This window comes from Peromyscus maniculatus, chromosome 20 (assembly GCF_049852395.1).
Source record: "Peromyscus maniculatus bairdii isolate BWxNUB_F1_BW_parent chromosome 20, HU_Pman_BW_mat_3.1, whole genome shotgun sequence".
NCBI classification, from domain to species: domain Eukaryota; kingdom Metazoa; phylum Chordata; class Mammalia; order Rodentia; family Cricetidae; genus Peromyscus; species Peromyscus maniculatus.
Window position 1 is genome coordinate 3,927,091 of NC_134871.1, and position 12,492 is coordinate 3,939,582.

At 48.7% G+C, this 12,492-nt stretch overlaps 1 long non-coding RNA gene across 1 annotated transcript; it reads right to left on the reverse strand.

Moving 5' to 3' along the window:
- Positions 1 to 556: 556 nt before the first annotated feature.
- On the reverse strand, positions 557 to 12,093 carry LOC143269708 (uncharacterized). The gene is made up of 3 exons (XR_013046303.1): positions 9,648 to 12,093; positions 4,446 to 4,523; positions 557 to 4,308 (listed from the first exon to the last, which is right to left on the reverse strand). It is a non-coding gene; the product is annotated as an uncharacterized LOC143269708 (long non-coding RNA).
- Positions 12,094 to 12,492: the final 399 nt, after the last annotated feature.

Here is a 12,492-nt window from a genome sequence, read left to right on the forward strand (position 1 = left end):
GTATTGTCACATTTATTACCCAACAGTAAACAGCTAAGTCTCACTTGACCTGTGGTTTATGCCCTGTGCTCTGGAAAACACCATTGAAACGCCAAGAGCTTTAAGGCCCTTTCCCGTGGGGCAGGCAGGATGGTGATGGAAGACAAAGGGTTAACTCGGGTGAAGAAAGTCTATGAAGGATCTAGTTCCAGCTCTCTCCAGACCCAGCAGCTGTGTGAACAGAGTGAAATCATTTCCCGTTCTGTAAAGTGGAATTAATGATAAATGCCTTTCTTACATCACACTGTTATTACGAAACTCAAATTACAGAACCCGAGTGAAAGCTTTGTAATATGTGGGGTTATAGACCAAAGAAGGGATGGAAATCACCAACACTATCATCATCATCTTTACTGCAGGCTGTTATAAGGTAAAACCAATAAAAGTTATAATGCATCAGGCAAAGTCCAGCCAAGTCAACAGAAACCACTCTGAGTATTGAGAACCAGGGGAAATTCAGGTAGAAAAATGAGAGCGCGCACGGGGGGGGGGGGGGGGGGGGGGGGGGGGGTAAAACGGTGAGCAACCCAGGACAGCAAAGAGCTGCTACCACCCCTAACCCAGACCAGCAAGAAGGAGAGGCGGGGCAGGACCAGAGGCACCCAAGACCTGGAGTTACACCCTAAAGAATCGCCACAGAAACAGGGTTGTCTTGGTTGATGGTTCCCCGTGGTCAGCAATACCTACTAAACCCACAGTGTGGCAGAGAAAGGAGACAGAACTCTGGGTTAATAAGAAAGTGAGGACCTGATGAGCCCTTTCTCCCAGGGCCAACCAGAAGAACTTGGCTCCCAGCTCTGCTGCTGGCTTAGGCTGGCCCTCACGCCAACATTTAGAAAGCAAGAACACCTTCCCTTCTATAATGTAAAGACAGGGCCTCTGCCACCTCAGCCTCCCACCACTGGGGGCAAAAAGATGGGGGTAATACAGAAGGATGTCTTTACCAGATTTGTTCACATTGTGACCCAACAGGTGAGGTGCCTGTGGCTATCTATAGTTTATATAAAGCCATGAAACAAAGGCTAGACCCTATCATAAATTTAACTGTGACACTGCCTGGTTGATCCTTTTTGGGAGCAGGGGGAGACCTGGGCCTTATCTGGTCTCCCTTTCTATTATAAATTTTGTTATGCTGTTGTTCACTTCCGGGCAGAGGAACATGGGATCTTAAAAGATATCCCATTTTTGAAAGAGGAAAGAATTTTGGACTTTTGAAGGATATGTGATTTCCCCTCCCCCATTGTGGGCCTAGCAGAACTGTCAGGAGGTCCTTCCTCTGAGGTAAGCCTGTTTCTGTTAAGCACATAAAATCTGTGCACATGCACACACACACACAATGTTCTTGGGAAGTGAAGATGTTTAAGGCAAAGGCAGGGAGGGCAGAGGTGTTGGAAGAACCTCTCTACGTAGCACTCACTGCCCTTCCTGTAAGCCATGTTCATGTAATGGGGGCTCCCTTGGCTACAAGCATCACTGTTGCTTTGTCAGAGAAATTCCTTAAGTCACACTTGATCTTTCTGGCTTTTGATATGACACCTACAAGCTGCTGAGCTCTAGTTTCAGGAACCAAACACACACACACACACACACACACACACACACACACACACACACACACACACGAAGCTAGACATTGACTCCCAAAAAAAAAAAGGAGAACAAAGGCAAAATTCCTGTGAACTTAAAAGAAATGTGAGCTGGTAGCTAATGAAGAAATAGAAACTAAAATGGTTGCCCTGCCCTACAGGTCAGAACACAGAGACTCATTTCCTCAGAACTTGACAACAGCCCTCCAGTGAGGGGAGCAAAAACCAGTCTTTATAATACTAGGATCCCGGGGCCCTGAGATGTAGACCCTCCCTGCCCTGTCGAGGCAGACATGACTGTTCTCATCTCTCGCTTCTTTGAACTTGGCCCGTGTTTCTAAGGGACTCCATGTCTAAGTCACTCAGGCAGTGCCCTGCACAAATCGGAAGTTGTCACTTCTACCGGTCAGCGTGCCTGCAGCCTTCCCAGAGCCATGGAGTGCTTCTACTAAACCATGTTTGCTACTTGGCTCTGACACTGACACCCACGAGGCCACGATTCTACGTGAGTCTGTCCCTTCTCTGTCCCTGGTACCTCCTCCAGTAACTAGTACCTAACAGAACCGCAACAAAATTCTCAGAATTAAGAAGCAAAAAATTGGAGAAGATGGCCTGAACCTCTCTCTGTCGCTGAATAAGCAAATATTTTAAAGACCAAAACTTTATGAGACGATGCCTATTTCTTGAGTTAGCCTTTAGAGAAGACGGAGAGCATAGAAGTTGACATCTCTGGTTGTGAGGCAGAAAGGATCTGGGTTTGAATCACAGCTCTACAACTTACTGGGCCAAACTGAGCATGCTCCAAAACTACCCCGAGGCTGAATCTCCTCATCTGTGAGAAGTCAGTGGGATGAAGCCCCTCAGGTAGGGCCTGACAGACGGTAGCACTTGAACAATGCATCTCAGCTGTAGTTGAGAAGTTACGGTGCCAACTCGTCAATTCCACAGTGATCCTTGAGAGCAAATGTTATCCACCCAGACTTATTATCCCAGGAAAAAAGACCATGCCCAGGACCTAAGAAGGGCTCAATAACAGCTGTTGAGCGGAGGGAAGGAAGAGGAGGAGGAAGAGGAAGAAGAAAGGGGAAGAGGAGAGTGGGGTGAAGGTGAAGAGGAATGAGGATGAAGAAAGGAAGACTGAGTGGAAGGGGGGTGTCACTGACAGGGTCAGAGGGGTGCATCGCCCATCCTGCCTTCTCTAACTCCGTAACTCTGAGCTAGTCCATCTCTCTGTCTCACTCTGCTGTTTTAAGATGAAAGGTCCCTTCCCTAGGATCTAGTGGGGAGCAGAGGGCAGGGTCTTGGTCCTGTTTGCAACACTCCCCCTGGGCCTGCAGATGGTGCTGCTGAGTTAGGAAGGAGCCGGTTCCTGCGACCTTAGCTGTGTTCATAGCAGACGGGATCTAGGGAAGTCTCTTGCTTACTGCTGAAAACACCTGAGGCAGTGAATGAGTCTGCTTCCTTTATTGCCTACCCGGCTTCTCCTGATGCCCTCAAAGCACTGCAGATGTGGGGAGACATCTGGTTCTGCCACCCAGGTCCTGTTTGCAGCTGGTGACCTGGTTCTCTTGAGGCCCCTTTAACAATCAGCATAGTCAGAATTATAATACTGGACATGGGTAAGCTTAGTTAAAAAAAAATTCACATCAATTGCAGAGCGCTGTGCCAGGACCTGGGCGGGGGGAACTCGAGACCGGCAGCTTCCCTTCCTTCCAGGTATTCCTATGGATGTGGTAAGCACAGGAGAACGAAGAGATGATGGATGATGAGGACATGGCTCCCTAAGGACCACATCACTCGATGACAGGACTCATCTGCTCATATATGCTTTGTGCTGCAGGGAGCAGATAAAGTCCTGAGTGAATGTATGAGCACAGCCACGTCAAGGACCCCAATGCCTCCGATTCATGGGAGCGACAAAGCCCTCCCCTGGTCCACATGTGGATGTTGACAGTGTGTGCGGGGAAAACATGGCTGCTTCCTCCTCCCGTGTGTTTACAGCCTGAGACTGCTGCCCGACAGAAACCCGCACCAAGACTAGCTAAACTTGCTGCCTTCTTCAGCTGTAGACAGCACGCTTGTTCAGCTGTAGACAACAAACCCACCTCCTCCATTCAGATGAATAAAACGGCTGCGGTTCCGCCTATAGCTGGTGCACCTCCATCCGCGTGCATGACCCACGCGACCCCAGCTTTCCTGCGCCTGTGTCTGTGTGTCTACCTTTTCTTTACTCCCTGTTGCCCCAGTCAGATCAGTCCCTATGCTGAGCAGATCATGACACTGCTAGATTGTGTCTCTTCGAGGACACATGGGTGCTTTGTTCTTCCTTGGTTTCCCAAAGCCAAATGCAACTCTCGCCCTCATGAATGAACAATGCAGTGGGTGCATTCTCTTCACTCTGCCCTTCACTCAGCTTCTCGTGGGCAGTATCTTTTCACAAACATGCATAGCTGCCATCTTTCCATATCCAGCTCCCAGGGCAGGTAGATGCTCAGTCAATGCACGTTTGTTAGAATACAATTTCCTCTTCACGTACTGGGCACCTTCCGTGCACATGACGGACAAGTCAGTATTGAACAAATGCAAGGCCCTGGGGGCCTGGCTCGAGTCCTGAGATCTTGCTGCTAAGTAGGATGCACAGGGCCATGAGAGCACAGGAATTCATCCAGGGAAGGCTCAAATCCTAGAAAAACAAGGCAAAGGATCATTGTACGACATTCACCACATTCATCTCCCAAGTGTTCTCTGGTTATGGGCACTTGATCTCTGCAGAGAGCTGGGCATCGTGACTAACACCACTTTGCAAGTGGAAAGACTTACCCAGGGTGGCGGCGCCAGACAGAAGGCCAAGGCAGGTGGCTCCTCTACTCCAATGGGCCAGTCTCATAAGAGTGGGTCCTAGAGAAGAAGCAATTGTGACCGAGTGAAAATGAGTTCTACAGTATGAAAACTCATAAAGAGCTGGCCTCTGTCGTGTGATTCGTGAGCTCCAGGCCTGGGGGAGGCGGATGCTGTATTCGTCCCACTACGGAGCTTTTAAGGAACAAATTGTCATGATCCTTACACTGTACTTGAAGAAATGTGAGGTCCCCCAGGGCATGACTAGGGTTCGGGTCACAGGTCACTTCACAGAGCTGTGGCAGCAGGAGAAATGGGCCCCCGGCCTTCCCTGGGGAGAGGAAACTGCACAGAGCATGACACATGAATGTCTTCAAGGATGCTAACAAAGAGTTCAAACAGAGGAGGCGTGTGATGCAGAGGTCGGGGTGGATGACACAAGCATCCGGGGAGAAGCTTGAGAAACCGATCTGCTCCGTGGGGTACGGAGACCATGTCGGGAACACGTCTTCAGAGCCTCTTCTCCAGGAGACTGCGGAGCTCTAGAAGAATCCTGGGGCAGGGGAGGTCACATCAAATTTCTAACCAGGGGGCTCTGAGGAAAAGGAAATGTCCCGGCCACTTCTCCATGTACCCCCAACCCTCAGGAATCTGGGTGACCACAGAAAGACCCTCAGGCTTCTTATTAATGAGCCTGTCGAAGATCCTGTCCAGCTACCACAGACCATGGAAATAATTCCTAGTGACAGAGCATGTTTGTATGGGATGGCTGCCAGCTGTCGGCTTCTTCAGCCTCGGTGCTTCCTCTCGCTCCACTGACCAACCAGGGCCTGGGAGGAATCTGTTCTCAGTGACAGAGGCCATAGAACATCCAGATGCCCCCACCCCACCCCACCCCACCCCATGGCTAGCACCACCTGTCCCAAGCAAGGTCAAAGAAGCCACTCTCTTAGGGTCTACGAGGTCATCGCCGTGGCAACCAGGGACGGCTTTCTCCCTCCTAAACCCACCAAGGCCTGAGGGGGCTTTTCAGGCTCCTGGTACATTTCTCAGAAATATGCTAAAAAAGGCTTGGCATGACCTCGGGCAGAAGTCTAGGCAGAGCAGAGAGGCAAAGAGCAGAGCTTGCCTCCTGCCTCAGCCTGCAGAGGCCAAGGCTCAGCCCAGCACTTCCTTGGTGCCCGTGTTCTCCCAAAGAAGAGCCACTAAGCAGCAGCGCACCATCTCTGCCTCTCCCATCAAAGCCAGACGCACCCAGGAAACGCAGGAGAGGGTCAAATCCATCACAGACATGGCAAAGACAAGTCATGGTCTCCGATGGAAAACCTGAGCCTGGTGGCACCCAGCTGTGCAGGGTGTAAGCTTTCGCCTAACCGGAGTTTGTGGGAGGTGTGTTTGTTTGTTTGTTGTTTTGTTTGTTTGTTGTTTGTTTGTTTGTTGTTTGTTTGTTTGTTTGTTTGTTTGTTTGTTTTTAACTCAAGCATGTGTGGAGGTTAAGGAAGAGTTCAGGGCATTTGCTCAAATGTAGGCAGCAGAGGGATGGCTAAACTGAGGGCGGATTGCTAGCTGGCAGGACTAATAAGAAAGCTTCAAAAGATTACATGGACTGTGAGGTTGACTGAGCTCTTGCATATGGCAGCTATCTTGTTAACTGGACTTGTTATACTGAGCAATGATACGCTCCGTGCTGGCTTACGGAGAAGATCAGCAGTGTTCATATCCACACGTTTATGAGCATCCAAGGTTGTGCCTTTTAAAACACAAGTATGGTCAATTATTCCTCGTGGTAGTTCTATTCCATAGACCTGCCGTGAGTATTTTAATTAGGGAATCATTAAACCATTGCTCCAAGGGGAAAGAGAGGGCTAGGCTCCTCGTAGCCTCTGGTTGTAACGTTTCATCAGCCCATCCGAATGCATCTTTATGGTATGTGTCTTTATTAACAGCATCTTATCCAATAGACTCGACGTGCTAACACTGACTCCACGGGCAACAGCACAGTCTCCGGCTGACAGAAGTTTATGGAGCACGCACATTCACGCTGAAAGGTGCACTGCAGCTTCTTCATGCTTAGGAACACCAGACAGCCAGCACTTCAGCACTGGGGGCGGGTACTTCACCCCCAAATGAAAGCACAGAAAAGTACTCAAAGCATGGAGCGAAGAGGCCTATAGGAAGAAGTGTGTACAGTATGAACTAATATGAGAAGCCTGAACGTTGCCTTGTTCTACGTCCCCAGGAAGCATGGGTGTTAATGTGAGCCCAAATCTCACTGCTCTGCTCACGTCCATGAATGGCTGAGAAAGTGCTTTGAGAATCTATCTGGGGACTACATAGAAATATCAGCACCTGGGAGAGTTTGAAAATAGAGAGTGTGGACATAGTAAAGTTTGTGTGTATATGCATTTATTTGTACACATACAATAATCTATATGATTATACAGATGTAAACTATATTAAATGCGTGACTGTGGTTCCAGGGTGCATGTTCTCAGGGGCCACCTTCTCCAGCTGTTCTAGGAAGCTGGGGGACCCACTGAGTTGGCCTTGATGGCTCTAGAGGACAGATCCAGAGAGATATCCCTTAGCAGCACTGATGCCAGAGCTCAAGCAAAGAGTACTTTGGGAAGCTCTCCCCTGGGGCAGGAAGGGTGGGGGTGGCAGGCATGGTCAAAGCACCTCATGATTGCCCTCTACTCAGAAGCCGTTCTTCCAGCATCCTTTAGATCAGTGACAGCTGAGGCCCAAAGGCTCACCTAGTGCCTGCTCCTTAAAGCCCACACAGGCCTCAGCTTCCACATCCTCACTGCTAGACACAGAAGGTGGAAATCGCATCTGATGCATCTGTGTTCTGAGCATCCAGCCCAGGACTCAGTGCCCAGAAGCCCTTTGAACACAAAACCACAGAATGTTAGAGATCACCTAGTCCAGGCTCCTCAAAGTGGCGGCCCTGGACAAATCATAATGGTCAGAAAGGCAGGTTCCCAGACTCCTCCCCTGTTTCTGCTGAACCAGAACTTCTGAGCTTACTGGGGAGGGATCAGTATTCTGCACTGTAACAAGTTTTCCAGTATATTCTAATAATACCTATTATACCTATTAGTAAGGCCTCTGTCTCAATTATGCACACCTCATCACACATTTTGTTTTGTTTTGTTTTGTTTTGCTTTGTTTTGTTTTGTTGTTGTTGTTTTTTGTTTTTTTGGTTTTTTTTTTTTTTTTGAGACAGGGTTTCTCTGTGTAGCTTTGCACCTTTCCTGGAACTCACTTGGTAGTCCAGTCTGGCCTCGAACTCACAGAGATCCGCCTGGCTCTGCCTCCCGAGTGCTGGGATTAAAGGCGTGCACCACCAACGCCCGGCCCTCATCACACTTTTACACGTGGGAAATTCAGGTTAGAATTAGAACTTGTGCCCCTAAGGTCACACTGGTAGCTAAGTCTAGGTGGGGAAACTAGAGCCCATCCCCCACCTAACTCCGTGCTCCTGAACAACCCATGACAAGGAAGACTCCCACAGGTGGCCCGTGGAACTCAGCCTTCAGAGTATGTCAGGATGAGTGAGCCTCTCACTCAGGGCTCCCTCCCTTCCTCTTCTCTCCCTTCCTTGTCTCGTCTCTGGCTCCTTCTCCTGTCTTCTGTCAATTCTTTCTTTCTCTTCTCTCCTCCAATCTCATCTTGAGGAAACAGCTTAAGCTTCCTGTAAGCCCATTTCCTTCACATGTGAGATAGGAACACACATATACAGAGACTCCCACATACAGACACATACACAGACACAGAGATGTACAGGCACAGACACACACACACACACACAGAGAGACAAGTACATACATACACAGACAGACACACACACACAAGGACATACATACACAGACACACACACATACACACACACACAGACATGAACATACACAGACACAGACACAGAGATGTACAGGCACAGACACATACACACAGACACACAAGGACATACATACACAGACAGACAGACACACACACACAGAGACATGAACATACACAGACACAGACACAGAGATGCACACAGACAGACAGACAGACAGACAGACACACACACACACACACACACACACATGCAGAAGCTCAGTTCAAGTCAGAGAACTTGCAGCTTCCAAAGAGATGCTTGTGGTGTCTTGAACAGGATGACTTAGAAGAAAAGACTCAAGAATGAAACACACCCCGCCCAGGAGTGACCCAGTCCCTTCCGACTTTCCTACCACGAACCTGCCCCCTCCTCCCGCCCTCCCTCCCGTGACTGCAGCACCAGCATGAGCAGAGCTGCACTCCCAGGCAACTAGGTGGATGTTCTGGGAGGCAGTTCGGGTTTCTCAGAATGAGTCATTTTTTCAAAAATAACAAAACCTCTCGACATCACTTGATTTCAGCCTTCTCTTGTAACCTCTTTTGCAACTGCATTCCAAGCACGCCTGACTTCTTTCTCAGGCCCAGGGCAAGGCCCACTCCCTGCTGAAAGACTTCGCTGGCAGACAGAGAGCTGGAACCCAGGCCCAGAGCCCAGGCTCTGCAGGGTCTGGTCCAGAAGGCAGTGGGGCTGCCGAGGAGGAGGAGGCAGAACAGTCTGGATGACAAAGAGGCAGTGGGTGAGAGGGACGGGAGATGGGGAGACCAGCTTGGCCTGGACCCACAGTGACTCACTGGACTTTGACAGACCTTGCTCTCTCTGCCCCACCCTAATTAGGATTGGCCAATCATCCTGAGAGCGATACCTACATTTGCTCAACAGCCACAGTTTCACCCAGCACACTGCCCTTTGCTGTCTCAGTGGGAGATGAGGGGATCTCGAGGTCCCAGACACTTAGAGATGCTGAAGGCTTTGCCCAGCCAGACCCTGATGCTGACAAGATGGCTGTCGCCATTTGCTGAGCCACACACAGGACTGACTGTATCTCATTTACCCTTCCTCATTAGTGCCAGTAGATAGGTTATTTTACTCTTTCCTGGATGGGAAAACCAAGACTCAGAGAGGCGGAGCAGTTTATCCAAAATCACAAAGTAAGTGACAGAGCTGCAATTGAAGCCCATTTGGGTCTGGCCCCAAAGCTTACATCTTTTCCAAAGTGTGGCAGGAAGACATTGCTCTCAAGGCACTTTACACATTACTCTGCTGGACTTAGCATCGTGGAATTTAACTAATGCTTTGCCTACCTGGATCCTGGGGGCTTCTTGAGGCGTGGCGAGTGGTTCGTGTCTCTGGACTCTCAGCTTGTGGCTCAGTAGGTAACAGATAAACACAAAAATCACAGACTGGATCACCAGCCCTCAGACTGCAGACCTGCCCCCCCACACACACACACATACACACACACTGTCATACCTGTTCCCAAACCCTAGAAAACTGTAGTCCCCAGGCAGCCCCTATTTCTTTCTAACTCCTATATCCCCATCCCTACAAAGACTCTTCACTCTTGGGTTTCAGTTTCCCATTTCTGCAAATACAGAGTTGAATGGGGGAAGCTGGGCAGCCTAGGCTCTCAACACTGATGGTTCTGGAAGCAAGTTGGGTCTTCCGGAGAAAATAAAGCCTGGCACTTTTTTTTTTTTTTTTGGTTGAATAATATATGTTGACTGAAAGGATGGGGTAAAGCCCATTAACAGAATCTACATCATTGACCAAGCTCACTTTTGCTCCAAGACCCTGGCGAAGCAAGCTGTATAAACCAGCTTGTATAATTCTGCATGGATAAACCAGATGTGTAAAAGATAGATTCCTTCTGTCCTAGGCTTTCTTGTTTGTTCAACTGTTTTTTGCCTGTTGCTGTGATTTAAAAAATCCCCTACAAAAAGCAACTCATGGGAGAGAGGGTTTGTTTCAGCTCATAGTTTAAGGGCATATTCCATCATGATGGGGGATTCAAGGCAGCAGGGACTTGAAGCAGTGGGCCATAGCTCATCCACAATCAGGACGCAGAGAGATGGATGCATGCTGATGTTCTTTCTCTTTCTCTACTTCTATAATCCAGATCCTAGGCAGGGAACATCCCCATCCGTAGTCAAGATGGCTGTCCCCCTGTCAGTGAAGATAATCCCTCACAGGCATGCCCAGAGTCCATTTGCCAGATGATTCTAGATTACGTCAAGTTGACAGCCAATACAAACCATCACACTTATACACCTCAGATCTACGGCCCTTCACCATGCTCAGCTCAAGTGCCCATCACTTTCCTGTCGAATCTGCCTTCGTATTGGTGTTGCCTGGGCAACAGATGCCTTGTTTATGTGTCTCCCTCCATTAACCTCTGGTGGCTCTCAGCAGCTGAGCACTGATCGAAAATCAGCCCAGAGCAGCCATAGTGACAGCATGAATTCACAGATCCTGTACTTTGAAGAAACCCACTGCCCTTCTTGGGGTGCATTAGCATATACCTTCCCAGTAGCAGCCTGAGGACCATCTATAATTTGACTGGGTCAACAGTGTCCCCCTCCTTGCGCCCATTTGAAGGGTGAAGGAACTGAGACAGGCACTGATGGACTTCTCAGGCCTATGTAGCCAGGACCAGAAGAGCCCATGGCCTAACTGTAGCCCCCTAGACCAGCAGTTCTCAACCGGTGAACCCTTTCACGGGGATGGCACATCAGATATCCTGCCTATCAGGTATTTACACAATGATTCATAACAGTGGCAAAATTACAGTTCTGAAGTAGCAACGAAAATAATGTTATGGTTGGGGGTCACCACAACATGAGGAACTGTATTAAAGGGGGTCACAGCATTAGAAAGGTTGAGAACCACTGCTCTAGTAAGATGCAGAACCTTAGGGGTGGAACCCCACTGGGAAAGTGCATGGGGGGAGGGGGAGGGGCTTTGAGGTATGAGAGCCTGTTGGCTCTCTATTTTCTGACAGTATGCGCCACCTCATGATCCTGCTCCCATACCTTCCCTGCCGTAATGGTCTGTATCCCTTCAAACTGTGAGCCTTTCACCATTCAATTGCTTCTTTGGGGATATTTGGTCCCAGCAAGGAGAAAAGCAACTGACTCCAATGCCTCAAAAGAGAGCTCCTAAAAAAAAAAAAAAAAAAAAAAAAAAAAAAAAAAAAAAAAACCACTTTGAGCAAAGAGATGTTGTGGCTCCCTCCTTCAGCGAAAACTTGCCAGAATGACAATGGAGAAGGGTGAGAGGGGGGAATCTCTTGTTTCAGGAAAATTACAGACACTTGACATCTACCCAGTCAGTCTCTCACCCTGCCCTCTGGAGGAGGGGAGACTCCCTGATACCAGCCGGCTGAAGCAACATGAGGGGATGCACCTTGGAGAGCCACTGGGCTGGACACTAACCAGCGCATGTCTGCGCTCACAGGTCCCCTTTAACAGTAGCTTCTGCTTTCCCAGGGTCACTGGTGGTTAATCTTGTCTGTCAGCTTGGCTGGATCTGGAATCAACTAAAAGGCAAGACAGTGGCTTTCTGGATACTTCTATGAATCCCGCCCCAAATGTCAGTGGCACCTTTCAGAGGTAGTACAGATAAAGGAGATGGGAAAACACATGAATGCACATGCACACAAATACACACACACACACCATGAATAAAATGATGCTGTGGGTGTGGCTCAGTAGTAGAGCACTAGCCTAGCATGTGCAAGGCCCTGGGATCCCTTCCTAACTCCATGAATACATAAAACTACATAACTAATATCCAAAGCTCTTTTGTCCTTTGTATGGCTGTGGTCACATTCCTGCCCTTTCTACCTCAATTTTCCTATGACAAAATATGACAAATCATACCCATCTCCTGAGGACATGATAATATATTTATACATTTATGTATACACACACACAAGCTCACACACACAAGCTCGTGCACACACACACACATACACACACACACACACACACACACACACACAATCACACACACTAAGAACCAAAGAAAAAGAGACTACTAATGTGAGGTGTGGCATGGAAGGAGTTGGAGGGAGGGGACTTAGGAAGGACAGAAGGGAGAAAAGGAAAGGGGGAAAGAGATGTAATTACATTTTAGTTAAAACAAGTA